Here is a 13,779-nt window from a genome sequence, read left to right as displayed (position 1 = left end):
GTGTGTGTGTGTGTGTGTGTGTGTGACAGATATAAACACACACACACACACACATATATATGTATGTATATATATATATATATATATATATATATATATATATATATATATATACTGTACACACACATACAACACACACACACACACACACACACACACACACACACACACACACACACACACAGAAAAAAACTTATTGTGTTACCACATAATTTCACATACTGTAAGTATTAGCTTAGTAATTAGTTGTAGTACAGAAGATTTATAGATACAAAAGATTTGGCTTTTGTAGACTACAAAATATTTATTAATGTAATAGTTGTAGAAGACATTATTTTTTCTAGCACATTAAGTGCACGTACAAGAAGGCTGTCGTCGATTACTCACTATACTCTAGTCAGAGTGGAGGTTTTAAGGTGGGGTAGGGGTTAAAATAGCACAGAGAAAACTGAGAAATGTACTGTTTCATAAATTATGTGTGTGTTTTAGTAAATCCCCTTATGTGTTTACATTTATTAAACTACAAATTATGAAAGCACATATTACCATGAATTATTTCTAGTGCATGTGTCATGTGAAGGGAAATATGTTTAATTTCATACAAGTTGAATTGAAAGGATGTCGGAACTTCCTTTCATTTGATAAATTTTTATGTTTGTGTACAACTTCAGTCTCTATGAGAGGATGCTAAAAGTCTGTTGCATAGATATTTCTTAAAAATGCAAGCAGAGCATGTTAGGCACAGTAAAAAACAGAAAAAAAAAGAAATTTGGAGAAAGATTGCATGAAGTATCCATCACCCCAACAGATAAGCTGTACGCAGACATACAAAAGTAACAATTTGAAGGAAGTCTTCTGCCCTTCTAGATTAACTTGCATTAAAAAAGAAGTACTGATTAGATTAGATGGATTACTTTCAATAAAGGTATGAAATTCTGTGCTTCATTGCTTTCCTATTTAATAATGGAAGCATACAGCGAAAATCAATATAACCCTGTACAAATGTAAGCATACATGTTAAGCAACAGCAACAAAAATGTAAGTGAATTTTTGAACAGTAAATGTAATCATGTCAGAAATATTGTAAAATACACATCTGAGATAGTTGGACAACCATCCTTCAAGTGCACTATATGCAGCTGAAGAGGAGATAAATTACAGTCAAGAGAGCAGTAGACTTTGACTTAGTGAGGCTGCTTGTAAGTAAGCAAAAATAAATAATTATTTACATTTATAGAAGAAACATTATGAAACGGATGAAATTTTTTATATTAATATTTATTTCATAATCAGGAATGTAGAAGTAACTCATACACAATGATAGAAGAAGCAGAGTGTTTTCTGTTCACAACTTCAACATAACCCATATCAGGCAAAAATGTTGTCTATTTCTTGTTATACCCGCATATGTCATTAGCATCAGTAGACTGCAAATGTAAAAATCACCACCATTTCATAGCAATATACTGATTCTTCCCATGTTTCCAGAAGCATTTCCCACAATTTTCCTTTACTGGAAGATTAAAGTTTTAATGAAAAAAAAATAATGTTAATAAAGATTGCACTGATGCATGATGCTATGAGTGAATTTATTGTGCTTGCTTTTTGTTTGATTCTCTACCCTCCCTCTCTCTTTCTTATTTTAATTATGCATTCATTTGTTCTACTTTATTTTCTTTCTTCCTTATTTATGTTCATTTTTCCACAGATCCAGAATCCTTAGAAGCAGGAAAACAATGTTCCTCCTAGGCCAGGGATCATTCACTTTCTGCTCATCCAAGGACATTCTCACAAAGTCAAGACTGTGCCACTGGTCCTGTAGGTACTCTGGCAAGCCTCACAAACCATGGGGTTCTGAACTTAGTTAAGGATTTGGTGTAGCAGGTAGAGGAGAGACTCCTTCAACCAGCCCAAGATACCCTGTAGCAGATTAAAGACTACCACGTCACCACAGTCCTCTACCCTCCTCAACATTGGGGTCTCCCACTGTAACACCATCAGGCAGTGGAAATGTTTGAGGTCCTGTGGACTGGGGTTCCCCCTGATTTCAACTCCTATTCACACCCCTCCTTTTCTAATCCTCTCCCCTACACCTACTTCTCACTCAAGCTATCATCTTATATAAAAACATTTTTGAAAAACTAGGAAGATATGTCCCCTACTAAAAATATAGTCCCCCATCTTTCCCACCACCTCCAGCACAACCATGTTGGTGTGTTCCTTCTGTGTTTCCATCTTTGTTATTCTTCCTTTTTTCAGTGTTTCCTGTCTTCCCATTTCCCTTTTTTGAAGAAAACAACAGGGTGTCCACATAAAGATAGCCCTATATTAAACATATAAACCCACTTATAGCTTTAACGGTTAATAATAAAGGCAGCTATATCTGACAGTTGTCTTTACAACTTCAGACATGCTTATACTTAGCTGTATTAGTCCACAATATCCAAGAATGTAGAAAACCATACAAATGCTACTGTTTTCACTTAGTACTGCACACATAGTTAAGGATTAAGTTCAGCTACTTTAAGCTTCAGCTGCAAGTAGGCATGTTTATTAAAACACCTTTGCATTTACTTAGTCATCACAAATAACCGGTGCTTAGTCATTTGCATGTAGGCATAGCGGTGCTCTTCACTGATAACTGCAACACAAGTGCAAACCTCAGGATTGTGAATACCACCCTAAGTATTACATGAGGTAATATAGCAAATAAGATACTGGTAACAATAAAAATATATGTATTAGCTCCAGTATAAGCAGCTTATACACAAAAAAGTGTTGCAAAATAAGATTACAACATTTTTTTGATGACATTTAGAAAATAATTGCACAATTTTAGAGGTATAAGAGTGATGTGGCCATACACTATATGAGAGATGGTTGATTCTGCTGATAATAAAAATATTTTTTATTTTATTTTCTAGTTTTATTTATTAATTAACTTGGTAAACCTATTATCCACAAGTCACTTTTGAGGGGTGACCAGGTAACACTATCTGGATAAATGACTTGCTCAGACTCATACAGTAGATGGTGGCTATAGGAATGAAACCTGGACTGTTGGAAGAAAGTTTTTTAGCAGCCTGTAGTCATTAAGTCTCTGCTGAACTGCCAGATAGTTTTAATTTTCTTAGTTTTTAAAGCATTACTAAAAGTCCTTTAAATACTGCAAATATCCCCATAGATAGGTCATCAGTGTCTGATCAGAAGGACCATTATAAAGAATGGCAATGCAGTCTTTTTTATTATCATGTGTATGGTATTATATGACATGAGCATACATATTGGTACCATAATTGCTGAAAAATGGGAACCTCTGTAAACTGCTTAAAAGTAGCTTCTGAGTGTTGAACATACCTCTCAGTCTCTTTGCCGACAAATTCTGGACAAATCCAAAAATAACTGGAGGCAAAGGCCCATAACTGGGGAAATATTCAAATATTACTTCAATTAATTTAGAAAGGTTAATAGAACAACAAGTTCTGCATTAACATGGATTTTCTAGAAAATAAAGACATATGAAACATTAATGGCTGACATTATTAACTGACTGAAATCCTTAATGGTTTGCCAGAGCATCTTAAAGATTATGAGGGCCAGGGCAAAAAAATGAGACAAAATTGTAGGACATTCTGTAAAACCAGAGACAGTTGAAAGGTATGGTGATGCATTAGTAATTCAAGTAATAAAGCAAATGTCTGTATGCAGGATACTAAAAGTATTGCCATTACAGTGCATTGATTTGTCTTGAAATGAGGAAGCTCATAATATTTATGAAAAATAGACCAGCTGCACGGTAATATTTTATGGTGTGTTGCACTCATACACAAATTTCAGTAGAGAGCAGTGTAGACATCAGGAAAAATTGAATGTAACCACATGACAAATATTAAATCAAAATCAGCATACACAGACCATCAGGAGATACAGTATACAGATATATGTCACATTTAATAAGGTCGTAGTATTCAGGCAATGCTGTATAATATCCAGAAAAGGCAACTTATAGCTGACACCTCTGGGATGAATTCATAATGTTTACCATGAGGTGTACACAATGTGTGCTCCTCAGTGTAACACTTTGTAATTCAGAGATAGCCATACCATGGTGCTTTTGCACTAAGATGTGCAGTACTGCAGTAAGCTGTCTCTGCAGCCATGCTAGATGCTAATCAGGAAGTCCAGGGGAGAAGCATATGCTAATTAGCCATTTGTTCTCCTATGGAATTGCCTCCTGTAAGACATACATGCAGCTGCGTGGTTCATGGAATTACTCGACTGTGTAGATTAGCATGGCTTCTCCTATCCATGGCCATGTTTATCCACCACAGAAGAGGTAAGTACTGGGGTTATTATTGGTAAGGTAGTGTTAGGAGGTGTTTTTAGGGGCTGCATGTTTGCATTTATGTGTGAGTGTATGTCTGCATAGGAAACAGTGGTAGGGGAGTTAGTAAGAGGGTAGAGTTAGGTAAGTGCATGTGTGTGTGGGGGGGGTGAGGGTTGGGGTGACTGTCATCAACACACTCCTAGAATAACAAGCAGACCAGCAGTATTGGGTAAGGGAATCTACTGGCCACCAGCGATACCTCATTAAACACATGCTTGTTCACAGAATGAGGATTGGGATTAGGGAACAACCACTAGCCATTAGGGTTAATTTTTTTATCTGTGCCTTAATGACACACAGGGTTGGAGGAACAGTAGACATTAGGGATTAGTGTGCACAGTGTGTTTGAGTGGCACTTAAACACAGTGTGGGTCAGGGGAGGGATGCCCCAAATACACAAAAAAGTACAAAAATAGTAAAACCAGTTGCCTCTGCACCTTTGATTTACAAGACCGCAGCAGTAATGTACAGCACTAACTCATAATCTAATGCAGTATTTTTTCATGTGTATTGAGAATATCAGGCATTATGAATTGCCTGTACGTTTATGACCTGCAAGGGAGAGGGACAGGGAACATAAAGCATATTCCTCTCAACCTCATAACAAAAAAAGAGAGTTGCTAGGATAACAGTTCTTACTCTAACATGCATTTACTGAAGGAGATGAAGTGTGAGACTTGAATGTCTTTCATGAAGAACTGACTGTAATAATCCAGGAATTATCAGGGCAAGGAAAAATGATTTTCTGACAACAGAGACAGGAATGGGGTATGCAGTATGTGTGATTGCGTGTGCTTCTGTGTGGGACAGTGGCTGATAGGGTGTCCGATCTAACACAAAGTAGTTATCATTGTTACCTACTGCAAGAGAATGCTGATCTGCACTCACAGTAGTTACAATTCACTGACATGAAAATTAGCTAATAATGAGGTCTGTCCTCATTGCAGCTTATGTGTCTATGAACCGGAAATCTCCACAACACATAAACAGGGTATTTTTACTGCAGCCCTTAACATGGGTAGTAGTAATTTTAATGAATCCTCAGGTCTATTCTTAAACCAAGAAACATGACTTTTTAATTTACAAGTCGTGTGAATGCTAATATTGAAGAAGCATCAACTTAATAAAGAGTGGCAGCAGTTTTAAAGACCTCCTTCCTCAAAAATCCTCGAAATGTGATTTATTTTGCAAGATTCAGTAAAAAATTCCTTTTGTCCCACATTCCAAGAATATCTTTATTTCAGCAAAAAAAGGTTATCAGAAAATTCTGAGGATCAATGAAATAATCCCCGAAGAAACAGCATAAACATTTACAGTCTTCTTGAAGAAGTGGAAGTAATACAGTATCAGCATTCCTAACTACTTGATTCTACATTTATTTATTTTATTTTATTTTACATTTGTTAACCGGGGGTGTCTGACTGAGCCGAAAAGGCCCTTTTTCAGCAGAGGCCTGGGGAGAAAAGCTCCACAAAGAAAAATTACAGACACATTTAGTTATTTAGACATGATCAGTATACACACAAATTACAAAAGACATGTTTTTACAGTGGTATGCAGCACATAAACAGTTACAGTGGAGAGAAACAAAAAAATATTAATTTTAAAAATAAAGGTAATTAATAGATTTGTGGTGTACAGCTGAAATTTGGAACATAGGTAGAATACATACATAGTACACAGGTACAGTACGTACATTGTAGATTAGCCAGTGTTTGTGAGTGAGAATGAAAACTATTATCAAGTGCTCTAGATTTAGTATGTATATGTTATCCGCTTTCACTAGCCTGGGGAGCAATCATGGCACTGCCAACTTTGCTTGAGATGTTGCCTGATGAGGTCTTTAAAGGAGGCTTTGGATGATGTGTTTTGAATGCTAGTAGGGACAGAGTTCCATTTTTTAGCCACTGAACTACTATATAGTGCATCTCCAAAGCTATTATAGCTGTTGGTGACTTCTAGTAGTAGTTTGCTTGATGATCTAAGAGGCCTTTTGGCTGTGTGATGTTGTACTAGATTTTTGAGGGCAGGACACTTATTGGGGAGGTAATAGATAGAATGACAGAGGCAGAGCTGATTGTAGGTTAGGAGGTTGGGCAGTTCAAGCCAGTGGAGCTGTCTCAAAGCAGTACAGTGATGAGTTCTACATGAGCAATTTGCAGCAAAGCGGGCAATTCTGTTATAGCAGGCTTCCATTTTGCTTAGTTCAGTTTTGTTGAGATTAGTCAGAATGGGAGATGCATAAAGTAGGGTGGATAGAAGTTGGGAGCGAGCAATGGCAGATCTTGTGTTGTTGGTAAGAAATGGTCTGATACGGTAAAGTGACCCCAATTTGGCATGTACTTTTTAATAGTTAAGTTGAGATGACTATCAAATTTTAGGTGGGAGTCTATGGTTATTCCCAATAGCTTAGCCTGTGCCACTGGAGCAATTGGAGTAGCATTTGTGGAGTAGATAGTGAATTGACTGTTATCAGTGTTTTTGTTAGAACTGATTATAATCATAAGCTGAGTTTTCTTTGGATTGAGGATAAGTTGGGCTTTGGTAAGGTAGTTTTCAACATCAGAGAATGCTAGCTGAGTTGTTTGCAGGAGGGTGGGAATGTTTTGTGCAGCACAGATTAAGGTAGTGTCATCTGCATACTGAATTATAGATGCATGCTGTGTGGAGGTATGGAGGTCATTTGTGAAGACTGTGAATAGTAGTGGTCCTAAGATAGAACCCTGTGGGACTCCTATAGTTATGGGCAGCTGAGGAGAGAGAGAATTTTCCCATTTCACAGCTTGGTACCTGTCAGTTAAGTAGCTTTGGAACCAGGTAAGAGTGGAATTTGATAGATGATATTGGTTTAGTTTGTTTAGCAGGATTTGTTGTAAGACTGTGTCAAATGCTTTTGCCATATCCAAAAAAAGAGTTGACACTTGTAGGCCTTCATTTTTGAGATGGTTTACTGTGTCTGTGAAGCAGAGGAGGGCTGTAGTGGTACTATAGGCAGGTCTGAAACCATGCTGAGTAGGTAACAGGATGTTGCTGTCTAGGAGATAGTTTAGCATCTGGGTATGGATGCATTTTTCTAGGATTTTGGCCAGGGGGGAGAGTAAAGCAATGGGTCTGTAGTTATTAAGTTCAGTGGAGGTCCCGCCTTTATGTATGGGTGTAATACAGGATATTTTCTAGAGTTTTGGTACATAGTTTTCAACGAATGATCTGTTTATGAGAGTGGAGACTAGGATAGCAATAGCATCTGCTGTGAGTTTCAAGAAATAGCTGGGGAGTAGGTCGGCTGCTGTTGATGAGGTTTTTAGTTTGGAGAGCATGCTTTTGATTGAAGTGATGGAAACTATTTTGAGGGTAAAGCTTGTATTAGTGTTATTTGAGTTGGGGGGGGGGATAGTGAGGAAGAAACTGTCCTGTGATACTAAGGACAGAATTGAGTTCACAAAGTGGGAGTTGAATTGTGTTTCGAATGGAAATTTAGTGTCAGGGGTGGTTGGTTTGGGGGTAGCCTTTTGGGTGGATTTTAGTAGGATTTTACATATTTAAAATCTTTATCAAACACATATTGTTAGGCAGATAGATAGACAATTAAATAGATATAAAAAGACTGGATTAGATCAACATAAACTCAGTGAGTGAGTTGCAGTAACATCAGACAGACTTTTGAAGTCCATTGTCAGATGATAAAACCCAGAAGTAAAAAAGTAGCTGTCCAAGTTTACCTAGTTCAGATAAGGTTACACACTGAGTGTTATGTATTGTTCTGGAAAATGTATCTGCTGAGAAATGACCACAAACAATCCATCAGAATGATGTGTGCAATGGAAATTAAAGGGAATGGTCAGAAGCTAGAAAAAAACTAGACTGCTTCTTATCAGTGATCAAAAAGATTATACAGAACAAGTGCTATACCTTCCATAGGCATGGCCTGTTTGAATGTCTGGTAGAGAGGCAACATGCAGACATGTTTGAGTAACACTGAATCAGTTGGAGAAAGTGAAGAGATGGAAAAAAGGAAAGAGGGAAGATGGACTTTTAAATATTATTAATGGCAGAGTAGATGAGCTAATTATTTGGTGGGTAACATTGTGAATGACAATGAAGCAAATGTCATTTCTTACAAAAATAGTCCAAAACAGCATTTAGTATATTGCTGCATATAGTGCATTGAGATGTATAACTTTAAATATTATGGAGCGCTCATTCAGGAAATGCAGGTCATGTGGTACACCTTTGTTTAGAATGCAGACACGATGAAGACATTATGGGGGCTGATCACACATCCAGGTTTTCTGAGTCATTAATGATCATCCTGATAAATATCACAAATATTACATGCTGATAGATCTGTAAAAGTTTGCTTTATGCCATTTATTGTATGCTAGACAAATCAGTTTAAAATAAATTTGTTGGCATTCTTTTTTCTAGAGTAACATCAAATTGATTCTTTCCTTTAGAAAAAAGATAGTTCATCTTAAACCACTAGGTTATATTTTTTGTATTGTAAGGTAAGTTTAATGTTTAGAGGAGTCGGCTCCTGTTATGTACATGGGAAAAGGTCTGACTGTGGCCTATGTGACTCAGTTTTGATTAGTGGCTTGAGCTCTTGATGAATCTGGGGGAGGGAAAGGCAAAGCCTATCCAGGAGGTGTAGCAGGACAGGTTGCATATAGCCCAAATCTCTTGGTGGTGGGGGTTGCATTGTGGTGCAAATCCTGCTGGTAGTTTTTTGGCTCATTAAGCCACCACTTACTGATAGCATTAATTAATGTTGTACTGGGGCATGTGTTCATAGGGGAAGGTATAATAGGCTCCCATGCTGATGCCATTAGTTGCTCTCCTTGCCCAGGCTCTGTGGTTGGACCATACAAATGCCCTTATTTCTAGGATGCTGGTGAGGACAAATGCAACCCTCATAGCTGCATGTATGATAGCCCCTCTGGAAGTCTGTCTCCCTGTTATTTTAACTGGGTAATTCCCTAGAATGGATGAGTGAATGGGAAGAGTATGATTGGCAGAGATTTGGTGAATGTCAGACACTGGGCCAATAAGGCTCTAGAAAAATATATTATTTACAAGACACCAAGCAAAGCTATAGTTATAGCTGCATATGGTTCTGAGCTAAACATTCAAGCCAAGAAATATGAATCTGGTGAGTCACACAATTAACCCATTCCCTTCCCTAATAAAACATACAGTAATAACCTGCTGTCATAGATGGGCAGTTTCCCATCATTTCTCTGGCCAGCTTGATAGACATGGGTATCCTGAGGCAATGTAGCAATTGTTCATGTATACTGACAACTGCTTAATCCTGAAACAAAAAAAAATGTATGTGATAGATATAGTTACACTATGAAACTGGAGGCAATATTCTCACAAACTGAATGCCAAACAGGTTGTCAGTGCACACATACTTGCCACAGTAAATAAGGACATGATGCATAAACCCACATATGTGGAAGTACTCACTAGTAACTTATCAAAAGATCAGAGGCCTCCCAAAGGGAAACCACTTACACACATAACAATGCAAAAAAACAACCACAACACATAATAATACATGCACCAGTGTGTCAACAAATAAGCCCATAAGGCAGTAACATAAAAACCTAACATATTGGTCATAGGTGACTCCATTGTGAGACACATTGGATGCTCCCCTCTCCAGGCTGGATAAGAAGCGGGTTACAGTTAGATGTCTGTTAGGTGCCAGGATCTGTCATGTTCCGCAAGTACTCAAGTCACTCAACCACAAGTATAGGTATGACTCAGTCATAGTCCATGTGGGGATGAATGACATGCGACATACCTCAATGGACTATATGAAGAGAGAGACATGACTGAGCTCTCAGATTATGTGCCACAGGCAGGTATGATCCTAGCTACAGCCTTAAGTAGCATTCTACCTTCTCCAAGGATGATGCTACAATACAAACCAAAAATGATTGACTTTAACAATTGCTTATCTTCTGGTGTCAGTCCAAGGGGATCTGCTATCTGTCAGCCTGGGAAGACATGGTTGACAGGCCACACTGCTTTGCCAGAAATGGTCTGCACCTTTCTCTCTAGGCTTTTAGATACTGGCAAAGGCATTAGCCACCCTTATTGTGCCTTTTTAGGCAGTGTCAAAATAACCAACCTCCCAACATAACAAAATCCTCTCTGGGTAAACTCAGGGTACTGCTGATTAATGCTAGCAGTCTAAACAAGAAACTGCACTCCCTGGAAGCACTCCTCACTTTGGAAGATGCTGACATCTGCGCAGTCACAGACACATGGTTCAAAGGTGCAGAAACACCTCGGCTGTGCAGCGCTACAAGGCCTTCCATATGATCAGACCACAAACTGAGCATGAAAGAACCAAAGGAAGAGGAGGATTATCCATCTTCATTAAGGATAAGTACACCCCAGGACTGTTCAAACAGTATGACTCTCTTGAGCCACTCCATGTCCAATTGACTGTAGGCAGGGCCCCCTACCACATCATAGCTAGCTATAAGTCCCCCACCATGAAACAGGAAAAGTATACCGCATACCTGAACTTACTGGAGTCACTTGCCATACAGCCCAACACCTTACCTATGGGTGATTTTAGTTATACTACTATGAACTGCAAAACATACATGACCACAAGTGTGCTAGCTCAGAGGTTCTTGGACTTTGTCAATACAAATGTTCTGGAACAGCTAGTCACCACATCCACAAGAGGCTGAAATGTCTTGGACATAGTACTTACTAACATGGGGGACCTAGATCAATGGATAGGTGACTGAAAATTCACTCCTGGGGTGGTACTGATGTCTCTCTTGGACAGAGGAAGTCATTATTATCTACCATACTCCCTTACCTCTGTGAACTTTAATCACCTAACCACTGACAATTGAGGCAACTCAGGGTATATATGACTAGGTTTGTAAGGGCTCTTGTGTCATTAGCCTAATAACCTTCGATGAGCTTATGAACCTATGAATTAACTGATAAGATGTGGAACCATCTGTGGTATAAGGAATTAAACAGACAAAGTGTGGCCTTCTAAAAGAAGGAGAGCTGTCCTTATCTGTAGCTATGAATACCTGCAGAGTGAGTTAAACTGTATATATAAAGAAGGAAATTAACTGAAAAAAAAGAATGTCTGCAAGTTATGATCTGAGTAATAGTAAAAGTTATGTTTAAATTGAAAATGTGGAAAACAATGATAATGTACTGAAATGGAAGAGTGAGGAGCAGTGTAAGTGGAGAACATTTGAAATTCAAACCTTATGTACTAGGCTTTAGAACTATCTACTCAAATCATCACAATGCAAACACATCCAAAATGGAGTATGCACAAAAAACAATGGCATCCATTTTGCTCTCTTCATTTTTGACACATTTTGTCTGTCTTATCATTAGCAGAAATCACTCCTATCTTCGCTTGCACATTCAAGCTTTTACTTTCACTTACCTTACTGACTCCTGCACTCCTCCTACCTTACTATAACCCCTAAACACCATACTCAGTCTTCCCTAGTGTATCATATCCCTCAATATAAAATATTTCCCCTTATACAACCTCCTATTAATTCCCCTCGGAACACCTTTCACACTTTAACTATTGTCACCTACTAGTTAAGCAAATTTCTTTCCAGTTTTATAAGCCTTTTCCACAGTAATCACATACTATCTAAAAATCAAGTACAAATATTTTTTTCCATTTCTTTTTGTTATAATTATAATCTCGTATTGTAAAGAGGGCTTTCTTATTCTAAAATGTGTGTTTTTTTTTACTTCAAGTTACTCCAGTGGACCGATATATTCTTTCATACCTAACCAGAGTAGAATTTCACACCTCCTGGCATCTGTAGAATGGTTTCTCAATCAAACAAACAGCTATGTGGAGCCATACGTTATGCTCGAGCATGCGGGTGAAACACAAATGTTGAAAAGGTGGTTGTAGTAGGGAATAATACTGTACACCTACCTCGACCCATGGTAACACCGTTCCTCGATAGATTATAATGTCTTCGACATTTGTGTTTCGACCATATTTGATAGTAAACCCTGTAGAACTCCTACCAGGTCAGCTTTCACCTGACCTAAAATTCTGAGAATGCAGTTTTCCAACCAAGCTCTAAACAAATGTGTATATCTCAAAAACTAAAAAAAGAGTTAAAATACAAAATTTATTCAACACACACACTCCTCTTAATAATAGTGGTATTAACATATCAGACTTAGTGATACTTTTGGATTGAACAGACAATTCAGTAATATGTAAAATGTATTATTATAATTATGCAAACTAGTATTAATATCTTTGCAACCATGGTACATAGACCCCAACCATCAGTGTGATCTTTGTATGTGCAGATGTGATGTTCAATTTTCTGTAAAGCAGTTTTGTATTGAGATACTTGCATAACTAAAGTATGTATGTATATTTGCATATTTAATGGACAAATAAATGTAAATATCTGCAAAGCAGTGCTAGGTAGGTGCAAAATATCAAGGTAAAGGTTTTACAGCATTATTTGTGCTTTCATTTTAAACCATGGATTACTACATAAACACATTCTGGTTCAAGGTATTAATATAATTATTAACATAATGTGCATTGCAATAATATTTCTGGGAAATAACTCACATTTGCTTTAGTACAAAGCACCCCATTTCTCTGAGGGCCATTCCTGACCTCTATTCTGACTATGTATGTGAGACACCATGCCACATTGCACTCAGCTAGACAATGCCAGAGATATTTACAGAAATTATAATATTTATGCATATATGCATATATGCCTATTTTATTAAAAAGCAAATACAAATATCTGAAAGTTAGTAGCAGGCCAACTTCAGTTATCATTGACAACTTTTGAAGAATTATAGAAGTCTTCATTTGATACCATGAAGTAATATATATAATCTATCTTGGTCAAGTCATTAACAAAAATATTAACATGGCACATATTCACAGTCTGTCACAAAAACCATTTCTTGATGACTGACCATGTATGTGGGTTACTGCTTATTCCAAACATGTCTGCTGACCTGGTCTGTGAAATGCTGTACCACAATGCTACTGAGTGGGTGGTGCCTGACATACTTGTATAAACATGATAATCATGCATAGATGTATATTTTATTGTTAAACAAATACATATATCTACAAGATAGTAATAGTTAGACACCATTTTTGACTTAAAACTGTATCTGGATTTTGCAAGCTTTCAATTAATTCCAAGAAGTACCACTAACTCTGTTTTGTGGAAGTTGCTATTCAAAGTATTAATATGGCGTATATTTATAAATTGGCATAAAATAATATTGCACTTTCTCACTTACTGATAACTGGTCTGAAGCCATTTGGAACATAACCTCTGAAAGATCTAGATATTACACAGATAACTGACATA

The sequence above is a fragment of the Protopterus annectens genome, chromosome 4.part1 (assembly GCF_019279795.1).
Source record: "Protopterus annectens isolate FY-2018-M chromosome 4.part1, PAN1.0, whole genome shotgun sequence".
Classification (NCBI taxonomy): domain Eukaryota; kingdom Metazoa; phylum Chordata; order Ceratodontiformes; family Protopteridae; genus Protopterus; species Protopterus annectens.
Note: the sequence above shows the minus strand (reverse complement) of the source record.